At 39.8% G+C, this 15648-nt stretch overlaps 1 protein-coding gene across 10 annotated transcripts in view; it reads right to left on the reverse strand.

The window, feature by feature from the left end:
- The window catches only part of LOC111857514 (dematin), a 35716-nt gene that overhangs the window by 15657 nt on the left and 4411 nt on the right, over window positions 1-15648 (reverse strand). Inside the window, exon 1 of one of the 10 annotated variants that reach the window (XM_072704420.1) lies at window positions 11697-11982. The exons of 5 other annotated variants lie outside the window; for them this stretch is intronic. The gene's annotated coding sequence lies outside the window, so the exon portion shown is untranslated. Of the gene's footprint in view, window positions 1-197; window positions 2198-10758; window positions 10948-11696; window positions 11983-15648 lie in introns of those variants that run through there. 4 more of the 10 variants (XM_072704417.1, XM_072704431.1, XM_072704428.1 and 1 more) reach the window with 4 other exon arrangements.

Consider the following 15648-nt stretch of genomic DNA (forward strand, 5'->3'; position numbering starts at 1 on the left):
CCTTATGAATCCACAATTAACTTCACCCACAGTTGTATAACTTGTACACTGCATTAGCAAAAAATACAGAACCACAACGGTTGCTTTATACAGTACTTTATCATATCAGATTATCATATCAACTCCTAACACCATAGCCATTATATCATAATCACTCTGCCTTACGGGGCTGCAAAGGACTCTGTTACAACACTCACCTTTGCATAATTTGTCTGTTCCTCCAGCCTGCCGGCTAAAAGTATGAATAGTTTCCCCCTGTGTAGCATTTTTTGTTTGTGAAGCCTGCATATGGGTGCCTGAGAGCTCCAGACCTGGTACAATCCACTGCCGGGTCACCTGACATCTGCTGCACATCCAAAAACATCCCCCGTACTGCTGAGAGCAACTACAGATGTCACATGAGCTGATGACTCATGATGTGTCAGTCAGAGATGGGACTCGGGATCAAAGCCAGTGACGTGCAAACACAAACACACACACACACACCTGCTGCCACTCAAGACAGACTTTCCGAATGCTTTCAGTCAAAACCAGATGTAAGGCAAAAACATTTCACGAATGTAAAGAACAACTCTTTCCACGAGAAAGATCACCTTCAGTAACATTACGTATTTTTGCATATTTCAGTTTATCACAAAATAAAATCTAATTATAGAATTAAGGCAAGTTAAGCAGTCTGATATTCTGCTGCTAGTCCATTTATGATTTTCATGGGTGTGATATATACTATGAAACCCATGAACTGAATAACAGATTGTTTAACTAATGTAACAGTTAGCAAGCAACACAGAAGCAGCAATTAAATAAATGCTGCATATAATGCGAGTGTGTTTTGATGTTGGCCCCAAGAGCACTGCAGAAGGAGATGCATGCTGTAGCTATGAAAAGATCTGACTCAGCTCTCATTATAAACAGCGATCATGTTACCATGGGTTCCCATGGGAAAAAGCAGAAGTCTCATGCTTTTCGAAAGCTATTCGTTTAATTTTATTTGTAGATATTTAATTTTTAATATGCAATATTGTAAAACTATTTCCCAACTTTGCATCAATAATGATCTTACACCCTACTTACATAAGGATCTCATATTAATAGGAATTTAAATCTTGTGCACCAGGAAGTTCACTACCTACATATGAATAATACGACCTCATTTACACCTCTTTTTAGAAATATGATTACTGTAGATCAGGGGTTATGAAAATGTTACTCATGCTACCTCCATATGGCCTGTAAATGTGTAAATGCAAAGTACTTCTTCATCATTTATGTAGCATATTCTATGAAAACTGGTATGAAACCAAGTGCACTGAAATGGGGATGTGTTTTTTTTCTGCAAAGCAATTCCACAGAACCCACAACTCCCCACCTCTTTCGTCAAATCCCCTTGTCCACAACCGCTTAAACCTTCAAAAAGGACTGTGTAGAAAATATCTGCGAACTCCTCCCCCATAGAACAGAATATTTATACAGGGGTTCACCTTGGAGAGCAATGGTAAATTCATTGAAGATATTGAAAGGGAAATAACTAGCATTAGTATTTAAAAACCAATTATATATAATCTTTCATATCAGATGTGAGTAATAATAAAACATCAAATGAACTGGCATCCTGTCCAAGGTATATGTAAGATCCAGGTCTCCCATCACTCAAACCCAAACAAGTCGTCAAAAGATGGATGGATGGATCATGGTGGATGAAGAATCTTATGCTATGGAATTACGACAGTGAGGAAAAATAGAATTCCAGTGCAGCATGCTCACTTAAAAACCTGGCAATATCCTGACCCTGCACTGGATTGAAAAATCCCACACCCATCTGACCTGTACACAAATTAGTTTCATACACGTAAAGTAGCCATTTGGAATTTAAAGGGTTAAAGTTTATGCCAAGGAGAAAATATAGAATCGTCAAATTGGGGAGGTGATGACCCTGCATCATTTGTGCAAGTCAAAGACAACACAAGAGCCTCTTCTATAAGGCTTGTCCTTGGGATCAAATTCCAGTGATGCTTGGGAGAGTCAATATCTGCCTAGTCTCAAATGTCCTGCGGACTTACCCGTCTTCATGGGGATCAACCAAGAAGCTATTATTGTCCCTCTGACTATGTGAAAGGCATTTCATTGGTGCAAGAGTAAAATAGGGAAATGCATTTCTGACAAACAAAACAATGGCAAATAAATAACGTTAAATCATTCCAAGCAGAAAACTTGACAATGTGGAGAATTAAAAGTATTTAATCACAACCCAGGGATGAACACAGAAAAAACACAGTCACTCTGAATTTGAAACAGGTCCATGAGCAGTTAATATAATTTTTCATGCACCAGAATCCATAATGTTAATCTGAGACATTGTAACTTCCTTGTTCCTGTAAGGTAAATTTTTATGATATTCCTTTGGTTAATAGATGGGTCAAAAGAAGTGGAAAGTCGAATCAAACCATCACATTTTTTCCCTAAAGATTACTGTAGTGGTACATACACTCACCTAAAGGATTATTAGGAACACCATTCTAATACGGTGTTTGACCCCCTTTCACCTTCAGAACTGCCTTAATTCTACGTGGCATTGATTTAACAAGGTGCTGAAAGCATTCTTTAGAAATGTTGGCCCATATTGATAGGATAGCATCTTGCAGTTGATGGAGATTTGTGGGATGCACATCCAGGGCACGAAGCTCCCGTTCCACCACATCCCAAAGATGCTCTATTGGGTTGAGATCTGGTGACTGTGGGGGCCATTTTAGTACAGTGAACTCATTGTCATGTTCAAGAAACCAATTTGAAATGATTCGAGCTTTGTGACATGGTGCATTATCCTGCTGGAAGTAGCCATCAGAGGATGGGTACATGGTGGTCATAAAGGGATGGACATGGTCAGAAACAATGCTCAGGTAGGCCGTGGCATTTAAACGATGCCCAATTGGCACTAAGGGGCCTAAAGTGTGCCAAGAAAACATCCCCCACACCATTACACCACCACCACCAGCCTGCACAGTGGTAACAAGGCATGATGGATCCATGTTCTCATTCTGTTTACGCCAAATTCTGACTCTACCATTTGAATGTCTCAACAGAAATCGAGACTCATCAGACCAGGCAACATTTTTCCAGTCTTCAACTGTCCAATTTTGGTGAGCTCGTGCAAATTGTAGCCTCTTTTTCCTATTTGTAGTGGAGATGAGTGGTACCCGGTGGGGTCTTCTGCTGTTGTAGCCCATCCGCCTCAAGGTTGTGCGTGTTGTGGCTTCACAAATGCTTTGCTGCATACCTCGGTTGTAACGAGTGGTTATTTCAGTCAAAGTTGCTCTTCTATCAATTTGAATCAGTCGCCCCATTCTCCTCTGACCTCTAGCATCAACAAGGCATTTTTGCCCACAGGACTGCCGCATACTGGATGTTTTTCCCTTTGCACACCATTCTTTGTAAACCCTAGAAATGGTTGTGCGTGAAAATCCCAGTAACTGAGCAGATTGTGAAATAATCAGACCGGCCCGTCTGGCACCAACAACCATGCCACGCTCAAAATTGCTTAAATCACTTTTCTTTCCCATTCTAACATTCAGTTTGGAGTTCGGGAGATTGTCTTGACCAGGACCACACCCCTAAATGCATTGAAGCAACTGCCATGTGATTGGTTGATTAGATAATTGCATTAATGAGAAATTGAACAGGTGTTCCTAATAATCCTTGAGGTGAGTGTATGTGGTGTTTTTCTGGGTATTGCAGCAAAACTGGACATGACAGAGTACATATGAATATGTGAAGGAGAGACTTCAATTCCTAATGCTCTACCTCCAGTGACAGAATAATTCTGAGGCCTATGGTGTTTATGGGAAAATATTCATTCCACAATGTCCTAATCATATTATAGTTCTATTAAACTACACAGCAACATACGTATATTTTTACGACAGAAATGCTGTCTAACCTCTTGTTTTTCTAAAAACATTAAAGCTGCTACCACCTTTAAAGCCAGTGTTACTTTTGCTAACGCCATACATCACCATCCATGGTGAAAGCTAAATGCAATCCCTGGAGGCAGTAATGAATGAATTGGCAAATTCACTGGCAGAATTCTAAATAGATGTAACTGCTCCTTGAAATTACCTATAAAAGCTTGCAGTTAGCAGCCAGTAGGGTTAGACACACAGAGCCACATTCAAAGCCCTTTTCTTTAATGTACACTAATGGCTGCTGTAGCCGCTGTAGGCCTGGTCCTCGTCTCCAGGGGACACTGACTAACACAATAGTGATCACCTGTGACCATGTGCCTTTCTAATTTGGTCACCTAATTTCACAGGCCTGTGGCTGACAAGGGTGATAAATGAGTATTTCAGCCGCACGCAGTTCAGCGCCTGGACAGATCCATTTTCATTATGAGGCATAAGAGGAATTACATGTCCTTGTTCATACCCCCCTCTCCCCCGCCACTGCGGCCCAAAATGAGTCAATCCTTACCAGCCACATTACATTCCGAAACATGCAGTTCTCACTTTTCATAATTAAGCACACAGCAAATATTAATTTGAAAGTGTATTTAACGTAAGTTGAGGTAGGTGTTTTATACTGACTGCAAAGCTCTCTCGTACGCACAAGGGGACTCGCAAAGGGACAAGCAGGTCATTCTCACAGTATTTCTTGCCGTCGTTCCTCATGGTGGAACAAGAGCATGCAGATGGATGTGGCTGTGGGGAACACTTGAGATCTTTCTCTTACCCCTCTCAGAGTAAATGCCTCAGCCAGCGCCTAGCCGGCGTTTGGTATGAGGACGGGGCATGATGGCCGCCCCCCCCAGCTCCCTTTATATCTCACTTGTTTTCCCTTTCGAAACAAGGCCTCCCAACAGCTGGGGGATTAAATCAGCCCAGGGCTGAGCTGCCCATTGTGTTTTTCTCCCGAGCTGCACATTACACAGATTTATTGGCTGTCAGGCAGGAGGCTGGTTGTATGTCCTGTGTTTTCCAAGTCAATTGTCAATGGTTTGGGCTCTTTTGGGTTTCTGCTGACTTCCCTTTATACCACCAACACTAAACAAGCCAGCTTCAAGTGCGCAGACAGCTAATTTACATTTATGGTGGCAGTCCATCTTGACTTTGTATTTAGAGTGATCCTTCTGACCAAGAGAGTAATTATTAACAGTCATTGAGCAGGACTCCTGATGGGCAACAAAATTGTTGGCATTTCTCTTTCCACAGATATGAAGTCACACAGGCATCCATAAATTAACACACTCCCACCAAAATACATTAAAGTTAAATCCATTTGGGAGTATTATAACGAATTATTGTACAACTGATAGTGATGAAAATGGAATAAAATAGACCTCAATGAAGAATTTTCAAAAAATGTACTTTACTCACAGATATATAATCTTCTAGACTAATGGTTTGTGATCATGACATGAAATGACACCACATTAGAAGTTTAGAACAATGAACTGTGTTCACTACAGACGAAACAAATAGAATAACCCAGTCAATAATTATCCCTTGGATGGAGAACGGTGGTGGTAGAATCATGCTATGTTCTTATTTCATGAGAATGGGAATCTTGTTAGGCCTTGGAAATACATAAGTACTTACAAATATTCAAGAACAACTGAGGTTTAGTAGCTTGCCTGAATCTGTAACAGTGTTACCAGTGATCTAATCAGTCAGATTCAATTCCTAGGTGGTTGACACATTTCAGTAGTGGTGCAACGGATCAAAAAACTCACGGTTCGGATCGGATCACGGTTTTAAGTCACGGATCGGATCAATTTTCGGATCAGCAAAAAAAGAAAAAAGACAAGACAAATTTAACTCTCCATTTATTTAAGTATTTTTTGCCCATTAAAAACATTCAACTCAAGACTCATTCCACGCAATTATATAAAAACAAATTAAGGTGCAATATATGGCATGATAATTATTTCCTTTAATGTGGACACAATCAACAACAACTTAAAATGCAATTTAAGGTGTCATTTTTTCTTACTTTGAACATGGAGAATGAAATAAAAACTAGCTTATATGTCCACATCATCAAAAAAGAAGAAAAAACGTAAAGCAGACGTTAGCTTATAACAGCTATAAACACCCCAATAGCTTTTGTATTAGCTTTAGCCCGGTCGGATTGGGCAGAAAAGGGCTGCTTAAATGCCGCGTATATCAGCGGTTGTTGCGCAGCCTTCGTCTTAGCTCCTGTCACACAAGGGTGATGTCGTATCAAATGAGCGGCCATTCCCGACGTGTTGCAAGTCTCATACGGCTTCCTCGTGCCACACTGTCGACAAACTTGTCCACCACCCTATTCTCATCAATATATTTAACGGGGAAGCCAAAATGCTCCTACACGTGAGATTTAAGTGATGCTGGAGGTTTCTCCAGCTCCTCTGCTCCTACACTTGGACCGCTACTGCTGGCCATGACTATCGCTTGACAGACTGACCACGCGCACCATACAGCGGAACTTTTTTTTTTCGAATCTTCGGATCACGTGCGTGCCGAATCGTGGAGAGGGATCGATTCGGATCACGGATCAACAGTGCTCCGTTCAGAGGTGGACATTTCAGGTCCGGAAAGTAAAAATCCAGACCAGGATTTTGTTTCAACCAACCTGCTGAGTATAAAGATTCACAGCCATATAGTACTCAGCTGGTTGGTTGAAACAAAATCCTGGTTTGGATTTTTACTTTCTGGACCTGAAATGTCCACCTCTGGCTCCGTTGCACCACTACCAGGAGCGGATCTAGGTTTTTTGGAAAGGGGGGCGCAGCCACTAGCGCGAATGCCGTAGGCGCGAATCTCTAGGAAACAAAAATTGTTGTTCATGGAAAAATAGGGGGGGCGTTGAATGCCACTAAGAATCAGTTTTAAAAATCTCATCCATAAGTAATCACATCGTAAAACAAACATACGTCATATGAACTGCCATATTGGTGCAGTCCTATGCATTACTTCTCTTTCTAACAGACGTAGAGATGCCTTTTTGCAGAGTATTTCCTGATGTTTAATAGGGATGTAATGATACACATTATATTATCAAACCATTCGGTATGTCCGCGATTGTTGGTATTACGATATGCCTGTCATTCTCCTATGCACACTGGCGCGAATATGAGTGTTTTTTCCTTAAAAAAAACTTAATGTAAAAAATACATTAAAAAATTGGGGTCATCTTATTTTCAAAGAACTGAATTTAAATATCATTATACAGCAGCTGCTGGCATAACCCATCTGCCTCGCGGCTAAAGGTTTTTTTTTTTTTTTTTTTTTTTTATTGAAGATTTGCTCAGAAATACAAATGCAACAAAACATACAATAAGGCAAAGATCCAGGGGTTCAAGGGTAGCCAAACAGTATACAGCAATAAATAATCACATAACTAACAAACTTTCCTCACAACATAAATAATCAAATACAAATTATAGAAAAACATCAAAACGTGAGCATACATTTAAGGTTTTAATTGCCTTTTTGTTATAGGAGGTAGACAAAGATTTAATATAGATTTTAATATCTTCTTGAAAATAAGAAAAGTTCGGGGTCTCGCGGCTAAAGGTGGCCGCATCCTTCAAATGTAATCGGCATCGATTCAGCAATACTATACTGAATGAGAGGTGATCCCACCCACTGTCGACAATTGGCTGACATAATTCCACCCACTGTCGACAATTGGCTGACATACTGTGACGCCGTGGGGTTGGTCAGCAGCCGGCATGTTTTGTACTGCACCGCACTTATCTTTATTTGCTGTAAATTAATATGGGTATTTGTCTATTTTTGGTAATTGTAAATGTGGTAATTGTGTAATGTCTGCCGTAGAATGTGTGTGTTTCCTTAGAGTGTAACCATGACAGTCATGTAAACTGTTGGTTTTTAACAAATTGGTCCTTAACAAAGACAGTATTTCATTTTAAGAGCTGTCATTTTCTTTATTAAAATGACTCGACCACTCGTCACAACACATTTAATTTTTTGCCCCCTTTCTGTGGGTCTGCTGTATCAAAAACATTCTGCTGTTTCTTGTTTGTAATATTGAGTATCTATCTACACTTACTGTTCTGCCATTGATTGTCGTTGCTTTTTTACAGTGACATGATTAACTTTGTACATGTTCTTGTCAAATAAAATAATTTTTCTTTATAAAGATATGATTTGGTATTCCAAAAGTTTTCTTTCAAAAATGTATTTGATATTGTCTGTAAAGGTACAGTACACACTATGCACACTGTTCATTTAAAATGGAATAGACACAGCACCTACAGGTTATCAAAGTTAAGAGGCACTTTTAATTTTTATGTTTTTCTCTCCTTGATTTCACACAGTAGAGACATAAACTAGACCTAGTTATTCTGCCATCTTTCTGAATGGAGAATTGTTATATGGAAAAATACAGAAAATATATCAACCTGGAAAATGCATCACCCTTTACTTCAATGTTGAAGTAAAGGGTGATGTGGTGTGATGTGCTTTTATTTTCTTCTTAAATGTAAAGACACCGAAACCATATCATTTCTGTGGTCCAAAAACCACGACAAATACCGAACTGTGGGAAAACTCTCCCGTCACATCCCTAATGTTTCATTCCTTATAAATATCGTTCTACCTATTTAGCACATAGCAATGTTGACTTATCTTTCTCACACTGGGGTCTTGCAAGAAAGAAAACACAGGGGATGATTCAAAGTAGCTAGCCAGACATCTTCACCGACCCTGCCATGCTGAATTGTTTACAAGCTGTAACTCAGGCAACCAGCACAAAAGTAAAGGTCAATGTTACATCATGTGAATTTCTTTTTAGCTGTGAGAAATCGGTGTCTTCATTCAAGTAATCACATTTACAATCTGTGCCTAAATTTGTGTATAAAACAAACGGAAACACTTTACATTAAGTGCACCTTCATAATGCATTCATAGAACATTCATAAGCAGCATGCCAGTACACCTTAACATCCTAACATCCCGTAACAGCTTTAATATACATTAATAACAAACATTATATGATTATACAAATATAATGTTTGATATTATATTAGTTTGACATTATATTTTAATGCTTGTTATTAATGTATATTACAGATGTTAAGGGATGTTATGATATACGTTCATGATGTTTATGAATGTTTTATGAATACTTAATGAATACAATATGAAGGTGCACTGAACATTTTATGAATGCAATATAAAAGCATTATGACGGTGCGGGTAATGTAAAGCTTCGCCGAAAACAAACTCTAAACAACAAAATAAACCACTTTTAAATCCTCGCTGGTCATAATTAATCACACATCCATAATATGTTACTGCCTTGAAAAAGAGCTCTGAGCAGAACTGATTCAGGTGAGTTAGAAACTTCTAAAATAAAGGATTATAAAATCAGTACAGTAACCCCTTCACATTCACAAGGGTTAAGGTGGCACATCCTGAGGAACGCGACAATTCACAAATAATACTTAAGGCTGCACCTGTAACCTCAACCCATAACAGTCTGCTAGCCTGAACAATTACATGAAAAGTCTATTCACTTCCAATTCCTAAACAAATATTACTGTACTGTAAATTACTTTGTCATTTCCTATGAAGACCTTTTTATATAATATAAAAACCATCTAAATTATGCCCCTGTATGTATAAAATAAATCACTGTACACACTGAGCACCACATTTTGGACTCTATCAAAAATGCAAAATTAACTGGAAAGTTCAAAATTTACTACAAGAAATGCAAGACTGCACTGTCACAGACAGCCAACACATGAGTGAGGCTGGTTGACAAGAACAAGACGTTTGGCCGAGCAAAGAATTTAATATTAAAGCAATAATGTGCACTTACACTAACAAGTATTGTGTATTACTAATTTTTATATATTATATGATTTTATGTGATCCAAATAATTTTCAGGATTGTTTTTGGTTTACGTGCCTGCTACTTTTTGCAACCTTTAGGCAACTTCCAAAAATGTTCCCAAAATTGTTCATGACCAACTCGCAAAGAACAGAAAGCGTGAATTCATGTCAAATGCACAAATATGAAGGTTTACTGTGCATAGCTGAGCTGCCGTGATGCTACGCACATTACATTTATTTACCAGACACATTTTTAAAAGCAACATACAGCCATGGAAAATGTTAAGAGGCCACTCTTTATTTTTAAAGAAATCTACATTTTTAAATCCTGGTTTAATCATGGTTCTGCTGGCAGAAGACCATGCTCTGCAGGTTGCTTCCAGGTTCAGACAGCAGTACAAGAGAAAGGTGAAGCAGGAGACACTGGGAATGACCAGAAACCAGCCAAGTAAAAGGGGGAAGTGACTTTCTAATGCCAGAGATGACGGTCAACTTATCCGACAGTCTCTCATGAATCGGAGAATGACATCAAGTGAACATTAAAAGCAATGGGAAACATTAAGTGCAGGTGTGAAGTGCACTGCTAGGACAGTTCATATCAGGCTCCTAGGAGCAGAACTGAAGTCCCAAAAAGCAAGGAAGAAGCCCTTCATTAATGAGAAATAGAGAAGAACCAGGCTGCAGTTTGCAAGATATATATATATTTGAGAAAGCAGTGTCAACCAGTCCCAGCAGAAATTCGAATTTAGGGTCTTGCTCACTTGACGGTTGAAATCACTCAGCCACAGAATTTGAACTGTTGCCCTTCCAGTGACAGGCAGAGAGTCCTAGACCATAGTGGAACGCACTGTCCTGATGCATATTCGTATTGCATCAATAAACCCTAATAGATGCTGCCAATCCTGCTTTGTTCTAATCCTACCTCTCTTGTTGTTTTCCTCCATCTTTGTGAGGGACATGGCAGACTGGCTGCCGCTTTCCTGTTTTCATCTCTCTCCGTGCCAAATGAAATTTTACATGAAGCACTTTTTTCATCAGCGTAACATGAAGCAATAAATCCCTGTAGCAGGAAGAGCAATTGCGGTGCCCTTCGGTCAAGAAGCCAACGTGACCAAGTAGCGATATGCACTGCAGCCCATCCAAAGGATGCATGAAATTACAATCACAAAAGGATCAAGGGCACTGTTCTAATTGCAGCCCAAAGATGTCACCTACACTCTTGCCAAGATCAAGACATCAAGACTATTTTTTGATAATATTTTGGGGAATTCCAAAGTAACTAATAGCCCTTATCGGCAATAAAAAAGACCTTGCTCTATGATCCTTACTTATACATCGCTTTGGATATAAAAGCGACTGCTTAGAAAAAACATCAAATGTAAATGCAAACAAACAAACTTCAAATAAATAGATACAAAACAGACAAAAAATAACTGTTGTGGAAATATGGTTGCAAAGTAGCGATTTTAGTTTAAATTTGTTCTCATCTTTTTTGCCTTGATCGGGTTAAAGAATCCTTCACTTTGTCTTCAAAGTTCTAAAAGGTCTTATCACAGAAAATGCCTTTCAACCATGAGTACGTGGAAGTCATCATTGTGCAACTTTGACGGAATGTGTCCTGCACTGAAAAGTCCACGATGACTCACTTTCCTATGGTTCACTTCCATCTGACTTTAGTGAAGTTACCTCTGGTGACAGAAGTGAACATGTAACCCACGTATCATAATAAATTACTTAGTCTGGATGCATTTATAGAAATGTCACAGTGCCATAGTAGCTACTTTGACAAAACAGTGTCAAAAAACTAGTACAGAGCGCAAGAAGCAAAAAAATATTGCCATAAGCATCTAGTAAACATACCTTATGTAGAAATGTAAGATCCATGAAACATTCTGTTCAGATTCTTAAACATCTGTGTTACCCAGCAAATCATCAAAAACTCTCACACTGAACAAAAGGAACTATCCTAACACATTTCCCAGTGGGCTTTCAAATCTTTACTCGGTGACGCGAGGATTTCCAGAACTATCTTGTTGTCTATAGATGTCCGTTTCACATCCAGGGGCCCCCACCCCCTACGCACGTGCACATGCACGAACACACCAGTCTTCCAAAAGGCGCTTATCTCTGCCCAGCAAGACTAGCCAACGCCCTATCAGGCTGCCAACGCCATCACCACAGCAACACTTGCCTGATTGGGTCCTCCAAGCACTTCTGATAAATATGTTCATCTAGAAACCACCCCCCTCCGAAAAAAAAGAGGTACACATGCACAGACTCACAGTGTGACCAAGTTGCAAACTGCAAAATCTCACAGTAATCAGTAAGGCAGAGACCAAACTGTCCACCTCACTCGCCATGGCCCTGACATTAACAGTAAACCACCAGCAGCTCTCCACGTCACATCACCTACCAGCACAAGTTCACATCCACAATGGAGATCAAGTTCATGGTTAGATCAGCAGAGCTGCATTTTCAGTTTACACATGTTTGTGGTCAACTGCCAGATTACATCTCTGTCCCGCTTCTCTCTGTCATGCTCGACCCCCCTCCCCCACCAGGGCCCATCTGTCCCCCCCCCCCAGCACAGCTTTTCCGCCACAGTCCCCGTGTATAGCCCACACCGCTGCCTGCATCCTCTCATCCACGTTACAGTGGAGAAAATGAGCACTTGACAAGCTGTGCGATCAGATTAGCAAACCATTAGTTAAATCAACAAATCTCTTGGCTACCACTGGGATCTGCTAATATAATAATATGTGTTGTTACTATGGAGAGCCCCATTAAAGTTTTGTTCCTTAACTGCATGTGGCGGAGCAGTTTTCGTAGTTACTAGAACAGGGCAGGCACCAAAACAATCACCACATCTCCCTTAGCGCCATAGGAAGATAATAGTCACTGAGCATCTAAGGAACATGGCCTGAGATTATAGCTAATACACTTTAAGTAGTGCTGAGCGATAAAACGATCTCGATTTTTTTATCGATAAAAAATGAGGACGATCACGATGATACACACGGACTATAAAACTCAATCAACCAAGTTTGCTCTATTTTAGAGAATGCGAAGACAGACAACTCGATAGCCTATCGAGCAGAGGTTTACTGAACGCCAGCACAACAGCCAATCACCGACGACGTTGTAATTTTGCCCATCCTCCCTTAAAGAAGCAATGGGTGCGTTTGACTTGGGCTTAGGTCTGTCTGCAGCTGAGCTGACGCGACGTGGAGCGCGATTTGCCGGCAGCTGCAGGGCTGGAGTATAAACTGACTGCAGCCAAGTCTGACAACTTCTACTCCTCCTAGTGTGCGATACCTGACTGCAATGGCAGCACTGCCAGAAGGGTGTAGATAAATATATACAAATATCACCTGCATGCACATTACTTCTTTTACAATAACCAACTCTTGATACAAACTGTTAGGAGTGAATAAAACTATTGTGTATAGTGGCTCTGTGCAAAAAGATAGCTGCCAGGAAAAAGATAAAATACATGTATTAAAAGGATTCAAAGTTATTATTGTCATGTACAGAGTACAATAAAATTCTTACTTGAATGCCGCCTTCACAGATTGGACGATTAAACAAATAAAGCAGCGCAACATTACAGTAACTAACAATAAATAAACCACTAACTTACGTGTACTGTTAGAGCATTTATGTAATTTATTTTAACTTTATTTTACCAGGTAAATGAACTGAAAACCAGTTCTCACTGCTTTACTTGCTTTTCGGGAGAAATAGCAGATAACGCATTGGAACTCCCTGGGATACAAACGTCATGCGTGTGAATAAAATCTTCAGTCAATAAGGGCAAAGTTGTGTCGTCATGGAGGCGGTTCCAGTTTCTGCTGCACAGCCTGCACGGTTTGTCTCAAATCGTCTTGCTCTCGCGAGGATTTTGTACCATGTGACATGGTGACGCGTGGTGACGTTATGAAGCGCCGGACAAAAAAATCTAACCATGCTTTTTGTTTTAAATAGTTTTTAAGAGACCAAGAATACATGTTGCAGTCAGTTCTGTCCTGCTTTATTTTATGTTTGCCCTTTAACATATTTGCAATATTATACAGTTTTGCACATTGTTACATTATTATATGGTTTTGTTCATTTGAGCTATATTTCTTTGAATACTTAAAAATCAATAGCCTTTTAAGGGAATTTTGTATGTAAACAGTAAAATTTGTTGGAAAATAAGTATTTGCTTACTAATATTGTTTATTTCTATGTATTCATTCTATTTTGCCATATCACCCAGCTCTAAGTTTAGGTTATAAAAAAAGGAAATCAGAAGTGATTTCAATACAAAATGAAAACACTAACTAAACATTTAAAAAATGTTATAGTAATTTACGAAGTTCTCAAACTGAAATACCAAACACTAGTATTGCACCGAAGTGGAAAGATGACATATTTTTGTTTGATGTTGCCGATATGAATAACTGGCTAATCTCTGAGCCACTTTTCAAGTGGGGAATGGAAACTAAAGATCGATTTTCAGGCCAGATTTAATCATTAAAATATGTAGCAGGCTGCATAAAACCAACACACCGCTCATTCTTCACTACAGGAAATGTCTAATCATCCAGTGCAATCATCTCCATTATTTTAGTAGGTATGTCTTGAGCACTACTACCATTAACTTTGAATACTGACCCATGCAGATATGTTAACCCATATATCATGCAACTCTATCAAACACAAGACATAATACAAAATAATCCAATGAAAGAGATTCACTAATACCGGTTGGCTAAAAACTTAAAATGTGGCTAAAACATAAAGAAGGCAGGCCATCAGACGTTATTTGACCAACAAAAGACTTGAGATGAAAGAAAAGCATTGTGGGAACAAATTCTACATATCATCCATCCATTTTCTAACTCTCTATTCATGGGAGTTATACATTTCTCACATGAATGATTAAGGGAATGTTTAGAATGGTGTTTCTAAAACCAGTCTTTGGGAACCACCCAGACAGTTTTTGGTTTACTCTCTCCCAGTTCTCATGGACCATCTGGGGGTTCCTGAGGACTGGTTTGAGAAACACTGGTTTAGAAAGCAAGGAAAATCCATCCATTTCCTGTAAGCACTTGTCCTATTCAGGGTTCTGGGGTCATCTGGAGACCAACCCAGAGACTGTGTGGGGAAGGCAGGGAACAACCCAGGATGGAGAGCTAGCCCATCATAGGGCTCACTCACACATGTGCACCTTTGGAGAATTTGGTAACTCCAATTAACCTCAGCATGTTTTGGACTGTGGTATGGGAGCCAGGAGCAAACTCCATGACGACAAAGGGAGGACATGCAAACTCCACACGCGGAACTCTGGTTCCAAAGATATGAGGTGACAGTGCTCACCACTGTGCCACCCACAAGGAAATCTAGGAGTCGAAATTGAAATATAATCAAGAAATCTATTACATAAAGATGAGCATTCAGGATCTAAAGCAGGGGTGTCAAACTGCAGTCCTGGGGGCCACAGCCCTGTGTAACTTAGTTCTTTCCCTGTTCCACCACAAATGATTCAGCTCAACAGCTATGTGGTAATTAGCACAAGAAGTTGAATCAGGCGTGTTAAACGAGGGGAAACCTAAAAATGTGCAAGGTTCTGGCCCTCCAGGACTGGAGTCTGACACCTGTGATCTAAAGGATGTGATTTTACAGTTAACAAAATGGTAAAGCAACAGCACTGATCTTCAGCATGGTTCTTTAAGGGAGTCTCCAGAGAACCTTCATTAGAATAAATCAATAAAGCAACAAGATGCACTGGGCCCCATAGCACTTCTCAGGGAAACTGCCAGTGATGTGT

Source organism: Paramormyrops kingsleyae, chromosome 2 (assembly GCF_048594095.1).
Source record: "Paramormyrops kingsleyae isolate MSU_618 chromosome 2, PKINGS_0.4, whole genome shotgun sequence".
Taxonomy (NCBI): Eukaryota; Metazoa; Chordata; class Actinopteri; order Osteoglossiformes; family Mormyridae; genus Paramormyrops; species Paramormyrops kingsleyae.